The sequence below is a fragment of the Syngnathus scovelli genome, chromosome 2, assembly GCF_024217435.2.
Source record: "Syngnathus scovelli strain Florida chromosome 2, RoL_Ssco_1.2, whole genome shotgun sequence".
NCBI lineage: Eukaryota > Metazoa > Chordata > Actinopteri > Syngnathiformes > Syngnathidae > Syngnathus > Syngnathus scovelli.
Genome location: NC_090848.1, coordinates 14,788,991 through 14,816,129, shown reverse-complemented (window position 1 = coordinate 14,816,129; position 27,139 = coordinate 14,788,991). Strand labels below are relative to the sequence as shown.

Here is a 27,139-nt window from a genome sequence, read left to right as displayed (position 1 = left end):
GTCAATGCTTTGTCAATCATGTCTTCTAAACTTCTACAACCTTTATGACGATGCCTTATGTTTTAGTGTTGCCGTCCACAACTTGTCATTTTGCATGAAAAATCCGCATGCAACTTAGAATACAATTTTAAAAAGGAGCACTTTGCTGAGTCTGGCATCAGAAGGTTCCTTAGCTGTACCAGCAATTTTTTAGTTACTCTGGCTTGCCAGGTCCCAGAACAAGTCAAATAAAGCTGTGTGTGACCTTGGGTGATTTTCTTTTATTTAAGACATATATTTCATCACATAAGAACTTTTAAAGTAGGATTAAAAAAAACCTTTGCAGGAAAATCCAGTTCGTTCCGCTTCTCTGTCAACCGAAAAGAAAGCGAAGATGGAGCACAAAAGCGAAGGTTGCCTTCAATGTCTTGAGAAAATGCAACATAGGCTTAAAACACATCAGTGTAATTGTTCAACTTTTTCTTTGTTTGTGGTTGATTCTGGAGGTTTCAAAATATTGTTCAAAGCATCAACATGTCAATAAATCTCAGTAATGTGCACATATGGCAACGTTGGCGTATGATTAAATTCCCGCTCTCCATCTACTCAGGTTTCCGACACCGACGTTCAATCAGTCATTTTCACGGATCTCTGCAGTCATCGCCAGGAGGCAGGAAAAATTGCGTGCGGGAAAAAATAAGAAATGTGCACAAGTCAGCAGAGCCCGCAAAATCCCAGAGCAAATGATGTTGCACTGAAGCGGAAGAAAACAAGCAATTACAGGTAGCCAACACAAATTTCCTTTTTCACAAGGCGGTTTGGCAAAGAAATTCCACTGTGGAGGCACAGCTGCGTGGATGACAATGTCTAAAAATCCCCAAGGAAGTCGTTAATAATCAAACAGTTTTGCCTCGTATTTCTACTGTCAGCCGATTAAAAGCAAAGAGGGTTGCGTCAGACGCAAAAATCGCAAAGCACCTGATCGCGAAGCACCTGAAAGGACAAACGTTTTCCTTCATATAATGCTGAAAGATCTCTCTATCAATCTACAAGGTTTCAGGCTTGTAGTCTTTATTTAGAAAACATCCGACTGCCAGCTCACAAGCTCGTCCAAACGATTGAGAGAACGTCTCAGTGAGGAGGTTCCCGGGTCACTTTTCCTTGAGAGACTTCCCATCCACCTCGTGACCTAACATTATTATTTTCATCTTCTCACAAGCTGGAAAGAGACTGCAGCTGAATCCAAATCAGCGTGTCAGATGGCAGCGCTGGAATTAGATTGGAATGACGCACGGTGGGGGGGCTGGAGTGGGGGTGGGGGTTCTCATTCTCTCGCCTTAAGGAGATGATCAATTAGAGAGGCTGATTGAGTCTGGAGCCAGCTTTTCCTTCAATTCCACTTTAATTGGATCTCTAGCTTCTAATTGACTTTCTAATTTTTCAATTAGCAATCAACATTAGAGATATTTTTTTTTGATAGACCATAACAGAGTTGCTAATCAGCACGACTCTAAGGAGACAACAAAAAACATGAAGAATCCTTTGCCACATGTGCGATGGTGTAATTAGCAGTCTGACATCACAGTTGCTGTCACAGTCATTGGCCATGCAGTACTAGCCATAAAATATATACATATTTTTTGTATCATTTTTTTAAAGCAGGAATATTGTGACAAATATAACAGCCGTGTCTTTGACAATTTTTTTGCACCAATTGAACTGGTGCGTCTGTCATTTTATTGACTTGTAACAATTTTGTCACCATAAAGTTTCTTATTTAAAGCACGATTTCAGAAGACTGGTGATTCACTCAAAAGTATCAGTGCTTAAAGTGGTCTCTACCAAATTGCTGACGCTGCTGGCATTATTAGGGATGCACGACAACTACTGGACAAAAAAAAGTATCCTATTAATTTGTCCAAAATCAAGAAAACTGAACCAACAAGTTAATAATGTGTTTTAAACATTAATTTTATTCCAAGCCAATGCTACTTGGAATACACATGCTTAACAGAACTCTGTAATGTTGTCACTACACATGCTCATTTTCTGATAGACAAAAAAAATCGCCCATTGACGAATTTATGCTTCAGTGTGTTTTATTGTGGCGTAAAATGCAAAATTCAATTCACAAACTGTGATGCAAAACAGCAGCCAGTGCAAAAATTGCAATGCTGTTATCAAATAAGAGATCCATTGTTAAAATGTAATTTGACCTGTTGAGGTCATTTTGATTAAAATAGCTCTTGATTTTAGCAAATACATTCAAATTATTCTCTAACAGCTGATGACTTGAAAATAATACTTTTGCATACTAGACTATAAGCATTAGAGAAAAACATCACTTGTATCATCATTTAGAAAGTGGCGTAAATGTGGCCCTGGAGCAAATACTTAACTAAATATAGATTTTTGACATATATCTATGTCGTATTTTTCAATACTACAATGACGGCAATTAACCGTTTAAATAAGCAGTTATCTTGCAATTATTCCAATGCGCTTGTTGGCCATTGCTTATACTTGGTGGTCCCTCCTGAGCAAAAGATATTTGACGAAGTGGGACCAGAGGGATCAATGTGTGATCAGAGAGTAGAAGTGCAGGGGCCACAATATCAAGGGGTGGTCACATGAAGGTCAGAGAGAAAAAAGAGCGGCCCCAAAAGGCCACTTGACTCTGGGCCACTCTGGGACTATCGCAAAAGGGTTCAAGCTATGGTGAGAATTTTATTATTAAGTCTTTGCCGAGTCGTCGAGCTACGTTCAAGGACACAGGAAGGGATCGAGGGGAGAAATTATGCTAATCTAGGGCAGAAATTGAGCTGGGCTAGATGAGTCAAAGGAAAAGGAAGTAGATAAAACCCTCATTAATATGTTTGCGTTTGGCCGAGAAGTGTTTGGAGAGGACTTAACCCCTTGGGGATGGAAGCCGTATGCAGCAGACTCAGGTAGTTCATCTCTTTGGGGAGATTCTAAAATAACATTGGATTTGGTTAGCTTGACTGAATGAAATTCCAATAATTATCCTGGAGTAACCATTAGGACAAGGCTGGAATCCCTGTGGGCACTGTGTACTCACTCTGCAAATGAAAGACACTTCTCTTGGGATAAGTAAACTCTCCGAGACAATAGGTAGAATTCCAGAGATAACACCCTAAGTGATCAACCACAAATAAGAAAACTCTGACGGGTGACTTACAACAATACAGAATTTCACACTAGTGGATTTGTTTGTTAGGACATTCAATCTGTTGAGTCCAACCTTTTCAGCCTTGTTCCATAAATATTCCATATACCATATTTTTCAGATTAAAGGTCGCTCTGAGTATATGTAGTGGGCACACAAATCGCACTTTTTTCATGTTCTAAACCAAATAATTCATAAAACCCACCACAAATGACTTATAAAGCTGATTTAGGACTGGACCAGAAGTATTGATCTGTGTGCTCACAGTAATCCTAATGATTTAAGCAGCAATGTAACTCAAATTTAAAGAGATTTCAGTGAAGAAAGAACGGCACTACTACAGAAGAAGGAAATGTATGGTTATGGATCTTTACAAATAGTTTGTTTCTCTCAGTTTTGTCAGAGGATCATTGAAGGTTGAAGACTTTAAATACAAATGTTGTGTTTCTTGTCTGAGCTGTGCAGTTTTGCTTATCTTGAATAAATAGTAAAAAGAATTGTGTTAGAAACCACAAGTACGTGTTTTGAAGGACTGTGGAGATATTTTGTCAAAAGATGATGTTATAAAACAAGTTCAGCCACATAATGTCAACACAATGGAGGACAAACAATCACATTCGGCATAAAAATTGAAAATTGTCTCAAAGTCTGTTTATGAGCTTGACATCAAAGAGTGATGAAACGCATCTCTGCATAAGTGGACCAGTTAGCATATTCCTATAAATCTGTCTGCCACCAAAGCGACAACCGTAACGTGAGCATGTGAGCGTTAGAATTGCATCAAGCAGCAAATGAAGTGGTGCTCTCATCCGATGCATCATTTTTGCACAATGCGGGCGAGGTGAATGTCCATTTCTTTAAAAAAGAATAGAAAGCACCAGTGACCCGAGGCTGTTTTAAAAAATAGAGCATACATAATATCCTACAGGGCACTTTATCTTTCCAACTGAGAAACAAACAGAAGCTATAAGTGCATAATCCCTTTGGCCTAAGTAATAAAATACTAAATTGCGTTGCTTCCATGAATTTAGTTGAGCGCTACGAAATAAATTCCCAAGCAAAACATATTACAAAGCAGCCCGTTTTATCAAATACTTTCCCGAATCGAGCAACCTTCAGGGGCCAATTTAAAGGTTCCTTCATTTAGAGGGAGATATTGTGCGGCATTATTCATAGGCAATAATTATATTGGAGCGCTGTAAGATGACAGTAATATTGGGAGGAGTGATGGTGATGCGTCTCAGTCATATCCTTCTTGGAAAACGTATTCCCACTTGGTCTAGTTAGATCCGGGACAATTGCAGTGGAATTGTTATCTCATTGCAAATAACACGGATAACGGCGTTGGGATGAAGAAATGTAGTGGCTCTAAAACTTCTAACTGTAAACAAAGCCATAGATTCTGATAATGCAAGCGAAGTGGTTCACACCCTCAGAAGATGCCCAAATTGAGACTGTGTAAGAGGGGTGCTGCATTTGTCTTTAAAGCAACTTTAACATTGGAGGTTGTTGGGATTTTTAGTCGTGCACTGTACAAGGAGCAATTGATTTTGCCTGACCAGTAAGTAACCAGTTGACAGGTGGCATGCATGACACACACACACACACACACACACACACAGCTTTCAGAATCATAAGATTGCATTGTCTGAGATCACGATTTCAATCCAAAAACAATCAATCCTTTGGCCTTAGGCCAAAACATCTGCGAGTTATGTCTGCATCTACAGGCAAACCAACATCAGCGATACTATTACAGTTCATTCCACTGTTTCACAGAACAGACAACCGTCACAAAGCTGACCAGCAAAATGGAACCGAGGGGTTACTAGAGTTCATCATTAAATAGATCACACCTTGCTGTAAGTCATCTGACCTTTAAAGAAACTATCAGGGAAGCTTCTGGCGCCACAACTCACTTCCATGGCATTCAGAACTGTTTTTGAGTACAGAGCTATGACGGTCACTCCTACTTTGAATGCAGAAGAAAAGAAATCATCTGCCTGGAGTGAAGCAGACTCATCTTTCTGGCATCCTCAGCTCAGCCCTCTTGCTTGCAAAGTAAGAGGGAGGCGGCATGGGTTCGTGCGCGTATGCGTGTGTGTGTAGGGGATAAAATTAAAGAACAACAAATATTAATGAGGTGCTACACTGAGAAATAATGATGTGTGCTCTCCCTGATAGCATCTGTACTTTCTTAATGGCGTGCGCAATTACGTGGGCTTCCATTAATATCACAGGCGGGAGCTGTCATGGCTAAGGGCCTCACTTCAATCACTGCGTGCCTCTGTAAGTACACAGAGAAAAGAAATATACGTGCATGAAATATAGCTGCAGTGCTTGGCTATTAGGCCACATAAACAGCTACTGGGGAAGGAGGGGGGGCAGAGCCAATGGATCATAATAGAAATTTGTCATCAGGAAAATTAAAATTATCCAAACACGGTGAAAGAATGTAAAATATCGGAGGGGCTTAAAAACCCAAGCAAGGGGTATCAATAAAAGTCGAGCTGTTATGAGGAGTTGCAGGAACACTGTAACTTATAGGGTTTGACAATTTTAGTTAATTAAGAGTCATTTCTAATTAACTACATCAAAATGCACTCGCACGGGTTTACCAGTCCTGCTGGACGCTTGTTTTTTGTTGTCGAGTCAGTTTACCACAGGGAACTCATAAAGTGGCCAATTTATTTTAGTCACAACACAAGGGTACACTTGTGATGGCAAAGAGGAAAAGCATGATAATGTCCATCCATCCATCCATCCATCCATCCATCCATCCATCCATCCATCCATCCATCCATCCATCCATCCATCCATCCATCCATCCATCCATCCATCATCTGCTATGCTTGTCCTTATTTGATCATAGTATTAGAAATGGAGCTTATTGAATCTTTAATTGGTTAGAACCATGAGGGGGTCCTTGGAAATATATCTTCACTTCAAAAGCTCACTGGTCCCAACTTTGAGAATTGCAGTAAAGAGTAAATGGCTAGAAGCAAAGCAGCATGAAGTTTCCTCATGGAAAATCTTTAAGGAGTAGCGTTAATAATGCATACTCAAGAGCAACTAAACAAGTGAACAAACCTGCTCTTTGAAACTCAACGTGCTGCGACTTTTTATGCAACATAGTACCTGCTCATACTTTGCTCTCATTCTTTCCAAAGAAACAAAAATGTATTGACGGCCGCATTTGGTTGCACATTCAGCAATGTGCTAAGCTTCCCGGCAAACACATTTTCACAATACATATTGATAATTCTCAGTATCGATGTAACCTGTTAATGACCTTTAAAGACAGTTTTAAATTGATATACTTGATTCAAAAAGCCAAATTTGGATGTTGCTGGATCGTAAGCATATAAAAAAAAAATCTGCTATCTTTAACCCCCTACTCATTTAAAACTACAAAAGAGACATTAATTTTGTATTCTTTTAATTTGACAGAATATTTAAGAATGTTAAAAAGCATAATCCATGAGGTTCACTTGAGGGTGAGTAGTAATTATATAGTTACCTTCTACTGTGACAGTAAGGCACATTCAATTATTACGTAAGGTCATTCGGGGTTTTAGGGGTACAGCGAGACCTATTCATTTACAATCATTGCTATGAAATTAGAACACATCGGCAAGCGTCCCAAAACTGGCTGTGTTCCACTTTATTTTACCTGCTCAATGTTTACACAGACAAAAATATGGATCCCATACGACTACAAGGATAAGACAATCAGCGAGAATCTGTCCCTGATGTCTGCTAAGGTTGTTCAATATTAGATTATAAATAAAATAATCTCTGGTCAATATTTGAGAAAGTTGAGCGCTTTGGATGGTAGAAATCCTCTTATCAAGTAGAACAATATTAATACAGGACTGAGAATAAACATTAGCAAACAAAGAGAGATAAAGATAAATATAGTTATGTCGGAGGATGAAGACTGAAGAAACACTGAACGGCACATTTGCAAGAACTTAAAAATGGTTTTATGATGATAAGCCATTTTAGAAAAAAAGGCTCGTCCACTGGTAGAAAGAAATGGACCTTGCGAAACTGTGTGGCCTCAATTAATTCAATTATTTTAATCAGATTAGATTTATCATCAAGACAGTAGGGAATCATTGGAATGAGATAAGTGCATTGTGTACTCGGTAGTCAGTGTGCTCGTTATGACGAAACTGCCAACCACCACACAACCACCATCTCAATGAGCTTCAACTCTCCGACAAGGACACCGGCTGAATAAATCTCAATATGTAGGATTCATGGATTTGTGCAGCCAATCGCATATCTTGGCATTCCTTTTGAGTTTAAAATGTCAACTCTGAAATCCTAGCTTCATATGGCCAAACTACACCATTGAACTAAATATGAGATCACACATCTTACTTACTCAGAAAGTTGTGCTTAGCTTCTGTCTGCCCCTAGGCTGAATTTTTAAATTACAACAACAGATCCATTTCCAGGAATCGGTATATGGTAGAAATATATTAGAAAATATCAATGCTGATATAAGTCTTATATCAAGGTATCTGTACTCACGATTAAAGACGATACGAGTATTGATTACCCTCTTTTGACTGTTTTACTATCAGGAAAGAGAAAGTAGAAATTAGATGAACAGAAGATTAATTTCAGGCAATTTTAATGAAAATGTATATTACATTGGGATATGTAGGCCTTAGTTTAAAAGCATCAGTCATTGTTTTTTGGGGGAAATTTTATGTGTCAAAAGTACGAGTGGTATCGGTATTTAGTATTGTGATATCGGTATTTAGTATCGTATTGGTGACTACTTCATAACTGACTTCTCGTACTGGTTTCAGTTTGAAAACAATATGAGCACTGATATATTTTAATGAGAACATTAATTATTTATAAAATTATGTAATTATAAATATTTCATTTATTTATTATCATTAGTGTTCCACATACAGCAATGTATTACAGTTGCAGTTACGTTGTAGAAATACATTAAAGATATGTGTTGTATATGTTATACAAGTTTTTACATTCTTGAGGAAAACAATATTTTATTGAAATATAAATTGTTACTTTTTGTGGGGCTGTAATATAGACATGATAACTGCATGGACTGGGTCCAACATTTTACATTGCCCTTACAATTATCAATGGAGAATCACAAAGCTTAAAATGAACAAATAATTCACAATGTGTTCATACACCAATTCTTCCATTGGCTGTGACTATGGCAACACACCCTTTAGGAGTAAATTAAATAGAGAGCGTTTCGAGAGAAAAAAAGTCATTTCAAACCCTTCTTCGCTCTTTCTGCTGCTCGTTGTACAGGAACGTTAGAGCGATATAATTTTTTTCCCCTCTACGCAGGAAACAGACATGAGCATGATGGAAATTACCCCCTTCACAGATCCCTGTGAAGAAGAGCATTTTCATATTTCCACGCCTTTATCATTTCCTTTGAAAACCAGCGGAAGGCGGAGGAAGAGAGGCGGTATTTGCAATTCCTGCGTGGCTCGCCGTATTTGATGATTTTACCGCAGCGGTTACAGCAGTTCAATGGAACAAGACAAGAAAGACAGAGCTTGGCAGTGCGGCCTTTTAGCCTAGAGCGAGGTGACAGTTGGGAAGGCCAACAGGACACCAGGCAGGTGGGGGCTTAGCCAGGCCACACAGTCAGCGGCGTCGCCTTTATCTAAGCCGACCCAACTCGATTCTTCTTTGCTTTGATTCGTGTTGAGCACAATTAACTGGGCACGATTGCAAACTGATTTTTTTTCACACCCCACTTTTCTCTGAAGTGAGATATGAGAAGTTGCCTCACAGCTATGCCTAAGCTTTGATATACGGGAGAAGTTATCACTGTCTCTCAGTCAATCATTCGGGTTCATGCAACATGGAAGCGTTATGTATTATTAATGTCATTAGCACGTACGAGGCATACATAATAAAAATCAAGAGTCAAGAAGCCAAGTGACAACCTCCTTACTGGAAAGAAGTTTATTCGTGTGGTCTATTAGCATATTTATTTTGAACCTGAAATAACCCAGTGTGCTCAAAGCAGGCGCCACCTTAAGGTTGCTGAAGGCAAAAACGATTACAAATAGCTCGTTATGTGTATAAATAAACCTAATCTGAAACGACTGAGTATGTGCAGACTCACTTCACAATCACTAATAAAATCATTTAAAAAAAATACCCATTTGCAGTGATTCTCAAACCTTTTACACCAAGTACAACCAAAACAATATTTAGCGCTCCAAGTACCACCATATTGATCCATATTCGTCCGTCCGTCCATCCATCCATCCGTCCGTCCGTCCGTCCATCCATCCATCCATCCATCCATCCATCCATCCATCCATCCATCCATCCATCCATCCATCCATCCATCCATCCATCCACCCATTCATTTTATCAACATACTAAATGTCTGGGTAGCTGACGAGTGACCCTGCAGGCAAATTAAGTGATGACAAAATTTGACAAATTGACAAAATGAACGGTTTTATGAAGGAGTCTGAGCAAGAGAAACAAATGACACTGATCGTAACATGATTCTAATACAACAGGATAGGGAGAAGAAAAAAAAAAGACATGTAATGGGCGTCACGATTTAGTGGATGAACGATAAACGATAGATGACTAATAAATGACTTTTCGCTCCTGAAAGTAGATGATGCAAAGTCTCCTCTGGCTGCTCAGGGCCATATGATGGTGTGAGGAAGAATGCTTAGCGGCCGCATGGCAAGAAATCAAATTAGTGCACTCTTATCCTGAAACGAGGATGGCTAAAGACCCAGCGGCAGTAGAGATAATTCCTCAATCATAACTAAGTGTCTGCCACCTCTGTGGGATCATTTCAAGGGGATTATGCTAGCGTTTGTTTGTTTGTTTGTTTGTTTGTTTGTTTGTTTGTTTGTTTGTTTGTTTGTTTGTTTGTTTGTTTGTTTGTTTGTTTGTTTGTTTGTTTGTTTGGTTGTTTGGTTGTTTGGTTGTTTGGTTGTTTGGTTGGTTGGTTGGTTGGTTGGTTGGTTGGTTGGTGAATTATATAAAAAGTCCTTGAGTAACTTCTATAAAACTTTTAAAAACATTTTAAAAAAATATTACGGTTTATTTTTCTGTTATAAAAGTAATCATAATAAAATAAAAAAAAAAATCCATTCAGTACAATGGAGAAAGATGATTTGAAGTACAAGCATTTTGCACCCACAGCACGGAAAACACACAAAAGAAACAAAATGACCATACACACAATCATCCCAACAACCGTGACAATTTCCGCAATCTCATGCATGCATATTTTTATTTTCCAAGGATGAACACCTGTCTGCCTCGACATGCCGTTAAATTGGAATTCCGTGTATGTAACGTATAATTTGGTGCAGAGTTTGTTTGTGTTTGGTGTTACCAGACACGAAAAGCTCATATGTGGAATAACTTTACAGGAGTGTGAGTGAAATATTGGGATTGAATGTCCTGAGATGTGGAAATCCACACACCTCCACTTCTGTAGTACACCTTCACTCATACCACCATCTGCCGTCTCATCTGTATTGATCGGGCCGACTGTATCCATTGTATCCGTGACATTATTAACCTCGCAATTCGCACTACATGACCTCCTTGGCGGGTGGGGGTGAAGAGATGGAGCGATGCCTTTTCCACAGTAAAATTGAATTAATCATTCAGGCGGTCAAAAGGTTTAGAAACGTGCCGCTGTGAGTAATAAGGTAAATATGCATGTAAGAGATGAATACATAAGAAGCTTGTACAGTAAATCATCGCAGTCTGAACTTTAGACCCGCAGAATGGGAATGGATTATGTCCGATTGATTTTACAGCTGAGAGGATAATCAAGACAAGACAAGCAATAATGACTATTGGCATCCTGATAAAGTTAACGAGGAGTCAATGGGAGGTGCTTGATGTTTAAACAATGAGGGCTCTTTGGCGCATGATTTATCCGGACTTAATTGTTTCAACATGACAACTAAATGGCTCCTCAAACATGAAGTACTACTGAAGGACTTTTTGGAGGAAAGTTCGACATGAAATCAATGCTTTTTTTCATCCACGAGCTTGCAAAAAAAGCCCTTGCTCCCACTGATTTAGGAAAAATTGTGACTGTTGGCAAAGGTTGCAAAATTCGCGTCCAAATTTCGTCGGGCTTCGTTCAAGGTCGCAAATGATTTCGGCAACAGTTATGTTGGGGGGATTTTCTTGACGCAAGGAAATTTCGGACAGGGGAACATACTTGACAAAGAACTTTCAATTTGATAGAGAAAAAAACAACAACAACAAAATTCAGGCATAGAAAGAACATGCAAACGATTGAGGGATTCAAACCCCGAACCTTAAAAATGTGAGTCAGACATTCTAACCACGACCACAGGGCTTCTGCAGAATTTCTTTGTGTTAATTTGCTGTATTTTAAAACCAAGCTTTCCCCTTGAGTCGTCTCTTGTTGAACTGATAGCAGGTTGTCTTATGTTATATGCTATGAAACATAAAAACAGAAGAACAAACACCTAACAGATGGCGTCAAGAGATTTATCGTACGGTTTGTACTGCAGTAATGTCACACGCTGCTGCCAGAACTCTGATAGAACATAGCAGGTGCATTATAGCGGGGACATGTCGACAATAATGACAATACTTCATGTTATTCCCCCGGGTTTCTTTCACAACCGATGCTAAGTAACACGGGCGCCGATGTTAGAACTCACGAGCGTTGACAGAAATTTCCTTGTAACACTGAAGTGTTTTTGGCATGTGATAAAAAGGCTTCATGTTGATTTAGGAAGATTTTAATGAAAGCGAGGTTTGATCTTCAAGTGACTTTGAAATGACTTGTGATTCCAGAGCTGTAGCTTCACCTGACAGTAACAAGTCCTTGATGGCAAACAAATCTCTGACAAGTCCCTTTTCCTTGCCCGGCCCTTTTTTTATAGATAGTCTTAAGACTTTAATCCTGATCCCGTGACGGACTCATCCAGTCAATAGGGTAAAGAGAAGCTCACGCCAGAGATGTGTGCACTTCTCCAAAGGCAGGCTCCGGAGCACATGCTCCGCATCTCAAATGTGGGCTCACCGCAGATGAAGAGTATTGAAGGAAGGATCGATGGTTTTAATAAGTCTCCCTCACATCTTTCAGCTCTGTACAATTTTATCTCCCTGGATTTCAATCAAAAAAGTGTGGAAAGAGCTCTGAGGTTTGCTTATCATTCATTAAATCTATTGCAATTAAAAGATATGTTTAATCGTTTACTGTACTGTACTGAACTGAACTCTTACGCCGCTAAACTCACAATATTTTCTGACTGATGACGTCTACCAGACATCCTGAATGTGAAACAAAATTATGACCGAATTCAATTGGTGGTGATGCAGTTGGAGTTTATGGGTGATTGTTTCAAAATGGATTCAAATGAGCAACAGCATCACAAACTAATCATTCTTAGCCAGCCAACATTTAACTTGTTTCTTATATCTCACTAGACAACTGCTATCCAAAAGATTAATTTCTCAGCCCAAATACATAATGTGATATAGAATAAAAAAATGAATTGATCCGATATGGACAGCTAACGGGTTTCCATTTGTAACGATGAATAGACAGAAAGTACATTAAATCTTCAAGTAGTGATGGGCATTACGTAGCTTAGCATCGCTACAGCTCAAGAGAATGAGTGCTGTATGTATCTGCTTATTTGTATTTACGGTTGTTCTTTAATGGAGCAAACCTTTGTCATGTCGTATGTTTAATGGCATTGAATCACAACAGAGGTGGGAAAAAAAGGAAGCACACTCACATCGCATCTCATGAATGTGATCAAATGCAAGGTGGAAAATGTTTGCTTCAATTCGGCTCTTACAGATGACCCCTCCCCCACATTAGTCCGTTAAATCCAGGTTCCACTGGGCGCCGAAATATTTTTTGTGAAGGAAAGCTGCAATTTAAATAAACTTGCCTAAGTTGCCTAAAATGTCTTGTAAAAGTGGAAGAATGTGCACATTCATAAAGTATGGAAGGACCCCTGGAAGGCTTGCAAAGCAAGCAGCAAGCCCTCTGCTGCAAGCAACATGCAGATTACCTGCTTGTCAACCTGCTCCTAATTATTATTCATGTTTACAAACTTGCGTCTCACGGGACGAGCCGCTCGACCGGCCGCATATGAGATGAGCAAACAGAGGCGGTGCCGGCGCACAAGAGTGGACATGAATTTATTCATGGCGAAAAAGCGTCTCCACTCTTCCTCCCCAGAGAGGAGACATTTATGAAGACATTCCATCAAAATCATTGCGATTGCATTAACATTCTGAGCAGACGCTACCTGCGTCAGAAAGTTGCGCGCCCGAGCCTCCACCCACCCACGACCGTTCGTCGAGCGAGGTGAGGGCGGATGCGATCTGCCTTTCCCTCAGGATGCGCTGAGAGGCACTTTTGCTGCTGCCGCTGGGGGAATCACTTGAAAATTGCCAAGCAGTAAAAACAGTACCGATATGACCTCTGACCCCTGCTCATGGACTGGAAATGAGGAAAAATCAGCGACGATCAAATGACATGTGAACACTGAAACGAGAACTATATGGATGCTGCAAATTATGGTCTGCATGAGCCTACACGGACAACAATGAAGTAGATTCCCCCAAAGTTGGAATGGATGATAAAGTCCGCAAAGCTAAACCAAAAATGATGAAATACAAGCCTCAGAGGCAACTTGAGTCTTCTGTGAGCTGAGGCTCCCCGCACCGTGTTTTTCGAGTAATTGTAAAGACATCTTTCTCTGTGTCGGTTTTGTTTGGTACGCTTCAGGTGCCTTTGATTGCGTTCAGCCCAATAAAGTTAGACAATGTCTGCAGCTTCATGACTGACGGCAGCTGCGCGCGCTGTCAGATGTGTCAGCCGCATCAAAACACAAAGCGCGGTCCACAGATACGGTTCGCCGTCACCGCTTGATGAGGCGTTAAAAGTGACAGATTGGCGCTTACATTGCCGCTATATTGTCTACATGACATACATGACGCCTGCTTTTCGCCTCCCGCATCACTCCACACATCAGCCACACATCCTGATTGCAAAACAGAAATTACGCGTCAAAACTTATATCGATCCTTGTTTGCAGTAATAATGCTTCTTGTGAGGCCAGTCCTGGGACTTTTCTGACATACCTAGTATAATATGAGATATTCAACAATGCTGCGGTCTCACAGCTCGACATGTCGGGGGCAAATTACTTTTGTTTGTGCCTCCCTATTCTCATTAGCTAAATGTCTGAGTAATACGCTAATGAAACATAAAAGATCACTGACTACAGCAAGTCATCAACGTAATTGCTCTCCATTAAGTCAATCTCTACAGGGCTACTAGCCTTGCAGTTGCAACGCCTGACCACCCTCCGCTTTCCGTTGACGTCATCGTGTCGGGGCATCGCCAGCGCTCTGTTGAGCCCAGATGAACCCCCACCTCGCTCGCGGGTGAGGCATGCGAAATAATGCGGTGCCCTGAAAACAAATAAGCACTCATTTCGAGGCGAAATGCAACAAGGATGTACTGCGGGGAAAAGAATCAATTCCACCTGACCTTCCAACTTAATCACCATTTGCTTGGCTGGCACTCTGTTGAGACCTGCAGCACGCTGACATGGTGACATGAGGCAGGCCTGTGGATGGAAGCCTCGTAATGCATGATGATAGCCACTTAGCCGTATATTTAAAATGGAACTTGGAAATAAACGAGAAAGAAGAAAAGATGGGCCGGTAATAGAAAGTTTTGTAGAAATGTACTGGACTGACTTGCGGTTCAAATTTGGGAATACGATAGTGCCTGAAAAGTCATATGTCCTGATCATTAAGATTTCGTGAGAGCTCAGATTGGCAAGCAATGATTATTCGAGACACTGTATTTTTCCTTTTGGTTTTTCAGTTTGGTGACTTTCAATAGGACAATAAAAGAAAGACTCAACAAACATAAAAAGATCTTTTGACGCCTAACATGGCAATTAACAGTGTGAAAATGTTAATTACCATTGCCTGTGCAGTTAATAGTTTTTTGGTTGTGACTGTTTTGACCTTGGAATTAATTATTTTCATTATTTCCTGAGAGAAATATTTTTACAAATTTTAATTAGGGATGGGCGAGTGCCAAAACTAGTATTCATGACGTTGGCTGATAGCAGTATCAGTCACCCTATTGTTGCTGTTTTACGAAATTTTAAGGCAAATGGCTATATTAGAATATCAAGGTCTGTTCCAAAAATTATCTGTCTTTGTTTTATAGGGAATTTTTAGGTATCAAAAGTAGTATCAGTGCTTGGTATCGGTGACTACTCAAGAACGATTACTCATAATGGTAACAGTCTGAAAAAAGTGGTATCGAACATTACAACTTTTATTTAAAAAAAAAAAAAAAATACTAATGTAGCAATGATCAGCCATCTAGATATTTTTGAAAATGAATAAACATTCCACATATTAACGTCATCACTTCAATTTTGACATTCGTAATTGATAGAACATAACCTGTGTGGGCCTGAACTATAAAATAATAAAATGAGCAACATGAAGCATTTGCCACGATGCAAAATCAAATGGCCCACCCTTTGAGGCATTTTCTCAAAGTCAAATAAAATGATGATGCCTTTCAAATTAAAATAATGTTGCCTTTTAAACATGACTTATAGACCAGGTTGTTTTCTTACTCTGGTAAAAGCATCTTCATTCAGCACAGTAGTGACAGTTGAGGTAATAAGCTGCTGTTTTTGCACACAGCAACACTTTGTTTGCACCGACCGGTGCGCCGAGACATCGTTGTCCCTTGAGAATGAGGAGGAGAAAATTGGAGAAAACAATGTGATAGCTGCCTCTTTATCTCGTTTGTTATTAGGCAGGAAATGAGTCTTCTCTTCTCCATAGCAACATGCATTTTACCGCTGACAGTCACTCCTACCCGAGTCCGAGCCTCTCCAGGTGCTCTTCACTGGAGGATATGGAAAATTCTCCCTTTCTGTTGGCTGATAAGCAGACGGGTCATCTGAGACCAGAACACACAAACAGCGAGCTGATCTATAGAGTCAGCAGTGTGCTTGCTCTATATATATATATATATATATATATATATATATATATATATATATATATATATATATATATATATATATATATATATATATATATATATATATATATATATATATATATATAGCCTGCGTCAAAAAACAACATAATGTACAGACCACAAATGTTTATTTGTCTATGTCTTAATCTTGGCCGTGAAAGTAAAAGAGACCACTTCACCATTCTCACCTGGTAGTTAGAAAGATGCCATCTACTGTAAGTAGCACCATGAAGCGCTTTAATGTGAACGCTTTTGGTTTCCATAAGCTCTCGACGCATTGCAATTTTGAGCGGCAATAAAGTCATTCAAAGTGAAGCTACATTTTTATACCCTGATTTGAGTCGGCACACTGGTCTTTTCTGAGAAGTCAGGATTTAATCAAGCACACCATGCAACACAACCATAGTAAATGTATCCGTTGAGGAATACAATTTATTAAATGTAATTTAAAATCTTAATATACTGCGCATCACTATTTGTTTGTTTTTTATGTAAAAGAGCATGTTTGAAAATTATTGGATACCAATAATAAATGTTAGCATTAAAAATATGACGGGTTAAGCAGATGTTTGGCATAAACTTCACACTAAGCGCTGTGCTAAGAGTATATATTTTATGAAACACTGCATACAGTATTTGTGCCAAATCAATATAGAAAACACTTTTAAAACAAAATACTGGAATACCATATTGTTGCATTCATGCAGAAACCTACTATGTCAGAATTGAGTCAATATATATATGTATTTTTTTTTTTTTTTTCACGAATCCACACTATTGGACAATTCCAACGTGTTTGTGTTACTTTCGCAAATTATTGATCAATCTCAAGGGTTAGAAATGCTAACGGCTTACATTAAGATCATCCCTTAAACTGATTTTCTTAGAATGAGGTTTTCATTGAGGTAAACTGGCCTTTTTTGATATTTTCAGCAATATGTAAATCATTGTTGATTAGATGATCAAGGATGTTTGCTCGATCGCACATTTCTCGAGACTCATATCGTATGGCCGTGGACTTGGTCAAACGTGGCATGGGAAATGGAGGCGCTGATTGCCTCAGGAGTTTTCAGGCCCCGTGGCTTCCAAAGCACATCTCATGGATCAATATTTGCTGGATGTATTGGCTTGAGTAAATACTGCAGTCCACGCACGCCACTCATTCCAGCTGGGAATGACAATCTCGCGCCAGCAGCACAGTGCGCGTCCCAGTAATGACGCGACACGGAGGCAGGCGGCTGGTAATAAAGATTGTCTTTCTGCAGATATGCCAGCGATACCTTCACTCACCCTTAATTTATTCCCTGAGGTGCAATGAGTGATTTTGTCTGTGCTCAACCTCATATTAAACATTGCGCCCTATAAAGCTCTCAATAATCATTTGCTGCAACCCAGGACACAATGATTTCCCAAGACGCATAAAAGTGCAATAACGTCAACTCAGAAATAATATTGCCGGTATTTTTTTTCATGCGTCTCCTATAGCCAGCAAACATACCACGGCGCAGCTCTTCTTTTCTCACGATGTCAGAAGAGAGATCGTACAAGTCATCTGTAACTTTAAAGAGTCACACAAATTTATTTACTCAGAAAAATCAATGGCTGACTTCCAAGGAAAAACAAAATTTCTGGTTTGGAAACACTTCTGAGCAAGGCGCTGAAAAAAAATTTACAACTACCAAATCTATCAACACTACTCTCGCTCAAGACACATATTAGCCTACACTGAGGTCAACTTAGTACATTGTGAGCATTTCAATTATTAGAGTTGACTTTCATCAGATGTAATGAACTTGTGCAGTGTGAGCTGGAATTTAAAAACCCTGCATGCCTAGCTCAGCGAACTCTAAAGACCAATTACAAAAGGCTAAAAATTAACATGCGTTGTACAATACATATTAAGCCTACCTAATACCTTGAGTCATTTAAATGAAGTTCCTTTTCAATAAGGAAACAAAATCTATTGAGTTTTCACTCCTACATGTAATACCCCTGAAATTTTAGACTTGCAACAAGAGATGGAAGTATAATACACGTAAAGGCTTACTTGGCATTAGAGCATGCCAAAAATCAAACCAGAGCATGGACATTAAGCGTGCAATAGTTCTTCATCATTTCTGTAGTCTAAATGCTCCAGACTTTTTTTGAAGACCCCTAGGAGCTGTTTTAAATTGTATAAAAACGGCATAATATTGTCCGGATCCGATCTTTGTGCGATTATAATCTCATTCATTATCTTTGTTTGCTACTACACAACAGAAGAAACCACCCTTCCCGCATACATGTGCTTCTCTCCCTTCCTCAGCAGATGGTGCAAAAGTATATTTTCTGTCTTCCTCTTGGCCTGCCTCATGTGGGGTATTAGCAAAGTCTGCATCTTGCCTTTTTGGGTGAGTCACGAGTCATCTTGTATATCCATCCATGAGTCACGAGTCATCTTGTATATCCATCCATCCATCCATCCATCCATCCATCCATCCATCCATCCATCCATCCATCCATCCATCCATCCATCTAACCAACCCAACACTGCTTGACTCTTCCATACTGCTACCAAGACTACAGCAAATACTCCAATTGATGTTAGCTTAACAAATCCATATATTTTAATGCAGTGTGTACTTTAACAAGAGGACTCCAGTCCCATCGCCACCACCGAGATGATACATAGAGACGTTACACCACGTAATAAAGATTAAAGTACCGATATCGCGGCTCAAGGCATAAACGCTGTCTTACATTTCCATTTGAAAAGACAACGTGGTGACTGACTCAGATTTCACAGGCACTGGGTTCTGGTGATTTTAACCAGCACTGATCACAGAGGAGAAGTAAAGGGAGCTCATGTTGCCTTGAATGCGTCTAACACGAAGGCACGCTAAATGCATTCGGTGACATCATAAGTGCAGCTAGCAAAAGGAAAACAGCAACCTGATCTCAGAGAAATGCCTGAAATAGCCACAAACCTCATTGTCGCCTAACATGGTTGCGTCCCAAAAAAGGCTGTCTCTATGAACTAGACAAGTACTAAATTACCACCTTTTCTTAAATTATTATTGTGGAAAAATAAATAAGGTTCAGTTGTTTAAAAAAAAGAAAAAAAAAAATATATATATATATATATATATATATATATATATATATATATATATATATATATATATATATATATATATATATATATTTTTTTTTTTTTTTTATCATAGACTTTTAGAAGAGTAAAGCCAGTTTTAAAATCAAATGCCATTGTCTATAGCATATTTTTAATATATGTACTTCATCTTTTATAGACTTGGTTGACTTCTTTTTTTTTTTTTCAACTCTGCGTGTGACATCCCATTTAAGATAGCCGATTTATTCACATCCCTAACAAAGTTGTCTCTTCTTATTCACATTTAAAGCTAACTTCAAAACTCTATTATAATTCCTTTTGCCATTTCATTTTCGATTTCAGTCAAAAATTTAGACCTCAAATTAGTTGCGACTTAAAAGCAACTCAGCGGTTTGATTCAAAGAGTAGTTGAGAGTTGGAATTAAAAAAGATCTTGCAGTGTCAGTCAAAACTAACAAACGATTTAAGGTGTGGACATGTTTATAAAAAAGATCATTTCTATTTTCAAATCTGCATTTCTGACACAGCTCACCCTGGATCTTATTAGCTTGTTCAAGTGTCACATTGTGGCCAGTGAGTTTTTGTTTATTTTAGCTTCCTTAGTGATGGTACATTCTTTCTCCATACGTTCTTAGTCACATAACCAAAGCTTGCGTGTTTGGATAAAACACATTTGTATTGTTTGATGGCTTTCATCATCTCCAATAACCACTCCTACATTGTCTTTAGGGTATTTTGCAGAGATGTTGTCAGACAACCCGAGACATGCTCCATCTTGTCGGCATTCCGCAAGCCCAGAGAAACACTCCTGGAAAATTCCTTGGCAATCACAGAAGCAAGGTATTGGGGTGGGGGAGTTAATTAACCAAATGCTCCAAAATAAGTCATTCACTGCAGGCTAAAATGGTGAATATGGGACTAGCTTGAACATGTTGCTCGTTCCAACAATTGTGACATCCCCATCTAAGATAGATGATTTATTCACATCAATTACCAAGTTGTCTCTTCTTATTCACATTTAAAGCAGAAAGTATGCACTCTTACACCAACAGGATCAATACTCATTGGCAGCCTTAATATCCTCAATGCCCTGCTTCGACAGTACCTGGTGCAGCACATGTTGAGGAATGTAGCTTGGGTATCAATACAAAATTGCTTCATAATTCTTTCCCAGACGTGCCATTCAACCTTAGTGACCTCCCCGCCTCAAAAAAGAAAAAAAGAAAAAAAGCAGTGGCAGCTCTGATTTGCCAAAGTCAAGAATTCATTTTGCTCTTCATGTACTATTCAAACAAGGAGAGGATGTGCAATTACCAACACCAAATTACCAAGTCTACATTCCGGGCTAATGACTGAGGAGAAAAAAGGAATTGGGGGATCAATGATATTCAGTCAATGTTTATATACTACTATAAAGTAGCTGCATGGTCGTAGGAAAGAAAATGGCACTATGATTTTTTTTAATAAAGTTTTATATTGAGATATTTTAAAAATTACACAATGTGAGGTGTGCATAGCATATATTTCTCTTTTTTTCTTCTGTGATTAAATGTTTGGACAGCTTTGATTAGAGAATCCAACTATGCTCAGTAGAGCACAGAGATATTGTGTGAAATCAATCACTGTAGTGTTCAGCAGCTAATAGTCCTGCCAGAATTCAAGTTAAAATAATTTATTTTCATGCCCATATCGTATTGCCATTAGAACATTGCTAATACTCTTCATTTATTTTTCATCAATCTTTTTATCCGTTTTTCAATATAGGACGCATTAGCGTTTCCAGTCTCCTTGTTTACAATTCATACAATAAACTGTTCAGGGTTATTCTACCACAGGAGCTTCCTTCCAATTGTAATTTTATTATGAACAAATTATTTTCAACAACTCCCCAACTTATTTTCACAGGAATTTGAATAGGGGAGGTAAAGGTCGATGAATGAACCAGAATGTTTTTTTTAAGTTTTCTTAAATGACAATAATGGGAGAGGCCACGGGGCTGTTATTGCAAGTGAGCTTATATGACATACAATGTGTCTATCAGAATCACGTGACTTTAGAGATAAAATTTTAAACCATAAGCTGACAAACATACACTGGAAGAACAGGTTTCCGGAAACCCCTGCTTTTTTGTTTTACTATGTACTGAATCGGGAAAATATTCACAGGATGGAAGAGGACAAATAGCAGGTCAGCATAGAAGTAGTATTTCATTTCCAAGTGACATTTCCAACTAGCTTGGTAAATAGACTTAAGTGTTTTGTTTGCATTTGCAGGTTGCTGTGACTGGCGATCATTAACACAAAGGCATCCAAGAAAGAAGTCAAGTCTTTTACTAGATTGCTGGCATGTGAGCTTATCTGTGTAAGGGACTACAACAATTCAGGGCTCACATTTTGATTACACTTACCGGATATTGGAATAAAGGTCATTAAAGAGCAAGATTGCTCAATTGTTAGTTTTGTGCAAGTCGTGATTTGGACAGAAACACAGCACGGACACGGACATGTGCCTGCACGCACACACCAAATGTTCATGGTAAATGCTGTTGGGCCTTTCGGAAGGTCCCACCTCTGCGACTGACCCCAGTTCTTTGTATCACTTGTTTCATCTGAGCTGGTTAACTAATGTGCTCGTGAATCAGAGGGTGCTAGGTTAGCTACGTTTGGCTTGCCCTTATCAATAATTGAGCCACCTCTTAACTCAGCCTCTCCCTCTACAGACAGCAATTCCTGTACACAGCTATTCCAAAGAATCCGGCACTAATCACCAAGCAAGCTGGAATGTGGCAGGTTTTTATAGAGGAAGAAGCTTAGTAGAGAAGGAAGCAGCTTTTGAGAAGCAGACAAGTCCAGGCTGGTTCAGTGAAGTTACAGTGCACCTTCACAAAAAGAGGAAGTTTTGGAAGTTTGGCTTGATACAGGTTCTTTCGAAATGGCCATTTGGAGAGCGAATTCAAGCAAAAACAAATTCAACTCATGAAACAGTTTAAAGTGAGGTCGCCAGGGGTATTGGCTGAATCAATCAAATGATGTTTGCAGCCTAATGAAAGCTGATCAGGATAGATTTGAGCGTCACAATAAAAATTGGATTGATTGTTATTCTGTTGTCAAAATGTGAACAGATCTTTGAGTGCTTAAAAAGAAAGCATAAAGTCTAAGTGCATGTTTTTAGAGTTTGTATGAAGCTGTAGGAAATGAAAATTTCTGGGCTTGTTCACTTCAAACGTCATCACAGACGTGATTCTGTAAAAGAGAACCTTTATCATTTGTGCATCTAAAAACTTTCCTGCCAGCAGATGCAATTTCCACTAGACAGAGTTTATATGAGGTACGGTCACATATCATCTCTTGTTGTTTTTAACAAAAGCTTCGTACATACAAAAACAGTCATTTCTGCAAAGAGCGAATCACGCTCGATCATCTCTTTTCAAGGGTCTAACGCCTCGGGTATTTTCCGAATGAGGCACAGCACATTTGTATTGTGGGTGCGCCGGCACAAATCTGCATCCAAATGAAGACTGAAATATTGATGTGTGAAAATGACGGGTCTGGTTATTGTCAAATGTGCTTGGCCATAAAAGTACATTAGCAGCGAGGGTGCATTCCTGCCCGAGCAAGTCGGAACACCAGCCGCAGCTGAGGTGGTGAGAAGTATCAAGGTACAGAGAAACACCTCAGGGTGGCCTGGGGCTGCAGAGCCTTAACACAAGGCTCACACAAATACATGCAAATTGCTGTAACTGTCATGAGCGTCTAAAGCAAATGGTCAAATTTCAAGTGAAAAGCATCAGTTCCGTGTTATTTAAAGGGAGGTTCAGCATGCAATGTGATTTGAAACCAGGAAGAAGAAAAAAGTCTCAATTTGAATTCTGCAGTTTTGTTTTTCTTGTTGCTGGTTTATAAGACTAGTGAAAGAAAATAAAACACCGGCAGTGGTTGGCAAACACGTAATAACATTGAAATACGGTTCAGCACGAAGCATGGGCTTTTAATGGGTCCATATTTTTCTTCAATGGAATGCTTCTCATTCCCATTGGTAGGCATTAGTGTATTTTGAGGGAGTTACACACAAATAAACTTTCAGATTTTAAATTTAGGGTTGGGAAAGACTGCATGGGTAAGATTTGAAAACATGTCTTATCCTCATGAGGGTCCTAGGTGTGCTTGGTACCTATCTCAGCTGATTTAGGGCAAGAGAAGGGGCACACCCTGAACTGGTTGCCAGCCAACTACAACTTCAGTAAACCTACCATGCATGTTTTTGGATTGTGGGCGGAAACTGGAGTACCTGAAGAAAATCCATGCAGTTACTTGGAGAACATGCAAACTTTCCACAGGAAGGCCACAGCCCGGATTTGAACCCATGACCTGCACTAACCAATCCACCCAGTACCACCCGGTAATATTTAATAAATTGTATATTTTCAAAATGGTTCAAAAGTTGTTTACCTTCGTTCCCATTTGTGCCCAATAAGCTTGAATGATGCCTCACTTAAATTTTGCGTTCAGGGTTGCCATTGGACATTTAATTATCAGTCTGCCTATGCTTTACTGTCACCGTGTTTTCCCTCAACCAGACTTTGCCATTTGGGTTATTTAGTTATTTCAATTTCTTTTGGGAAAATATGACTTGAAGCATGTACAAATGGGAGGTTGGCCAGCATTTGATTTTGTACACTCATAAAGAGACGACTGTTATTGATCAAGAAAACCCAACAGTTGTTACATTTGGTTGTCAATAAAACTGAAAAGGAGGACGTCTGAGCTGGAACGGAGGGACTCTCTTAAGAAACGTCCCATCAGGTGAGGCTCAGTTTAGGAATGTGCCCTTACTCTTCTCCCATCCCCCCATCTCCTCAGCCCCATCCAGCTATTGTGAGAAGAAAGAATGCTTTTCAAAAAGTTGTTCCTTTCACAGTGAGGGATGGCGGGTGTTGCCCCTTTTTCACGTAAGGCTTAAAGTGGGGGGTGTACCTGCAGCTCGAGGAGAGCATTTTCTTTTCGGAGAAATGATGCCCTTCTACTTGTGTTTCGCGGTACTTGCAAGAATGCTATTCAACTAACTGTTTGGATGTTGTGTTGGACAGATGTTTTAAGAATGTCACTTTAAACAACATTATGAGAGCACAAAGTCATCATTTTACAAAATAAAGCTGCAATGAGAAAAACATCTTCATTGTTTTAAAGCAATGGAATAAAGGAGATTATTATACTTGAGCATTCACATAATAAAAAAAAAAAGTCAATATTTTGGTCCATTAGCACTATCACAAGTTAATAATATTTCATAAAATACCAAAATTTCTGACATGGAAAGAGGATTTAGTGAGCCAATGAGCGCTCTAAAATGGGACACATTTACTATAAAGGCTTATCTTTGATTGTTTAGTTCATGTCACTAAAGTCAAAGAAGCATGGCTGGGTGTGGTTCCTTTTTATGGTTTAGGAAAAGTGTGGGTGGCCCTTGCGGGTGCTTGCATCCCATTGGTTGGCTGGAAACTCTAAAGCAACCGTCTACCTGAGTCAGGTTGAGAAAAGACTGACAGTGCTTTGTTGTCGCTTTCATGTGCAGTCACGAAGAAAAACTTTGACACGTTTGTAAGAGAAGCAGAAAAAGGTAAGTATTGATTTTACAACAAGGCACGAGCAAAAAAATAACGTTTTGTCGTAAATATGCCTTTGATTTGTTACTTTTTGACTTCTTTAGGGTGTTGACCTGCTGAGTCCTGCGTGTATTTGCTCTAAAGTCAAATTTGGATGCACAGGAAGGCTTCAGGTGAGGGGTTGTGATTGGTGTCCGGTTGCAAAGCGTCACTGGGGTCTGATCGGGAACCAGAGACCACGGAACCACAGCAAAATGTAGGCTCGGTCTTTCTGGGTCTCACTTTTTAAACTGGAGAAGATGAGGCAAAAAAGTTTTGCTCTACTCACCAACGCCGCCGCCCCCATCGTTTGTGAACCGTCGCTAGCCGCTCCCTGCAATCACCGCGCCTCGACTTGGGGCCTTCTGGAAGGAGAAGTTTTAAGTCATACAACTATTTGATTTTCGCACGACTTTCAACAGGAACATTCCATGTGTTCTATCCTTCATTCCACCGGAGTCTGTATCTGTACATAACCAGATTTCAGTGGCGTGAAGTGTACGAGACATGGAGGCTGCACACCAGACCACCAGCTAAAGAAGGCGCTCTTCTCAGTTTCGTTGCGAACACTTCTCATGTCGTTAGCGCACTATATTTTTGCAGGCCATGAGGTGTTTGAGGATTTGCATTACTTGAAATTTCTGACCTTTCTTTCAGTGTCTCGTGTTCTATCTGCATAAAGTGAAACTGAATTGTGGTGTTATGGTGCAAAAATAAAAAACTCCCTACATCTTAGCCGTGCATATTTTAGATTAAACAAAGTTTGTGTTGTGTTTGTATGTATCATAACTTGAATTGTACAATCATCCTTATCATATATTTTATTTTCTAATTTTGTTTTTTCTGTAGATAACCAAGAAATGTTGCCTTACTTTTTATAAATAATACATTACAAGAAATCGCAATTTCACATTTTAATCTGACCCTTCCTTCTGGCCATTTCAAAACAAACAAAACTCACGCAGTTATTAAATTTAAGGCAAATAGACAGTGGTAATACAGTATTCATACATTTCTTAATTGGTACTTGTTTTTTTTTTCCCCAATTACGCCGAATACACTTGCAGACAATAAAAATCTAAATTCTACTTTCTTATGATTTCCATTCACGTTTACCAAAAAAGTGTCTTACACCACCCACACTCATTTTCATGGTAGTCAGCCATCTAAATCTCAAATTTAAGCCTTGGCTTGCAGAACCAACCTTGTGCAATTTAGGCAAATGGATTTTATTAACAATGTAAAATATGGCTTCAGCCCTACACAGTGATGTCATTTAGTTATGCACCTCTTAAATTGAGCGACTCATCATGCGTGCCCATTGTGGTCCTACACAACCCTGCCGTGCTGCTGCCACAATCTGCATTGCTGTCAGTTCAGTGTGCAATAAAACCGCATATTTGTGGCTTCGCATAAAGTTTGAAAAAAGCAGGGGGTAATTGATGAAATTAATTCTGCTACAGTGCAGACTTAACCTCCTCACATGGAAGAGACTCATAACAAATTGTATTTATCGCACAGTCTCACCCAAAAACTGAATATATAACACTCTGCTACAAGCAGACAAAAACATAAGAAAGCGCACGTACATTATGTAAAGCCTAATGATGGTTGCATCTTCAAGCAAGCGCTGTTGAATTCAATAAGAACTGGCTTACTACAATACATTTGAAATGTTTATATTTCTTTATTCCTGTGTCATTTATTAGAATAATTAAGTGCATAGATTTGAGTGGGCATAAACTAAATGTTCTTGAGGAAGTCGTTGCCTTTTATGATCACAAGCATGTATTGTCATGTTAGCAGTATGGTACGTGTAACGTGTTTTTCATTTTATTTAGTTTTGGTGCTGTAGACAACTTGGAAAGTTTACATTAAATAATGCGTTGTTTCTCAACCTTTAATGGGCCTGTCATCTAATGGGAGAGACCATTGAATTGTTCTGACAGCCAATATATGCTCATTGGAGTGGATAGATGAACATTACGGGAGGATTAAATAAATATCTTCTTTGATTCTCTAAAATTTAGAGTGGGGTGTCAAACTCATTTCTTTCCCGGGCCTCCTTGTAGTCATAGCTTCTTTCGGAGGGCCATTATGACTGTCAACCCAAATAAATGT

General features: G+C 39.2%; 1 long non-coding RNA gene across 1 annotated transcript in view; it reads right to left on the bottom strand.

Annotated features, from left to right (window-relative positions):
* LOC125989080 (uncharacterized) overlaps positions 1–27,139 on the bottom strand; it is a 76,498-nt gene that overhangs the window by 48,803 nt on the left and 556 nt on the right. Inside the window, exon 2 of the long non-coding RNA XR_007488593.2 lies at positions 25,308–25,383. This is a non-coding gene — a long non-coding RNA (uncharacterized lncRNA). The remainder of the gene's footprint in view (positions 1–25,307; positions 25,384–27,139) is intronic.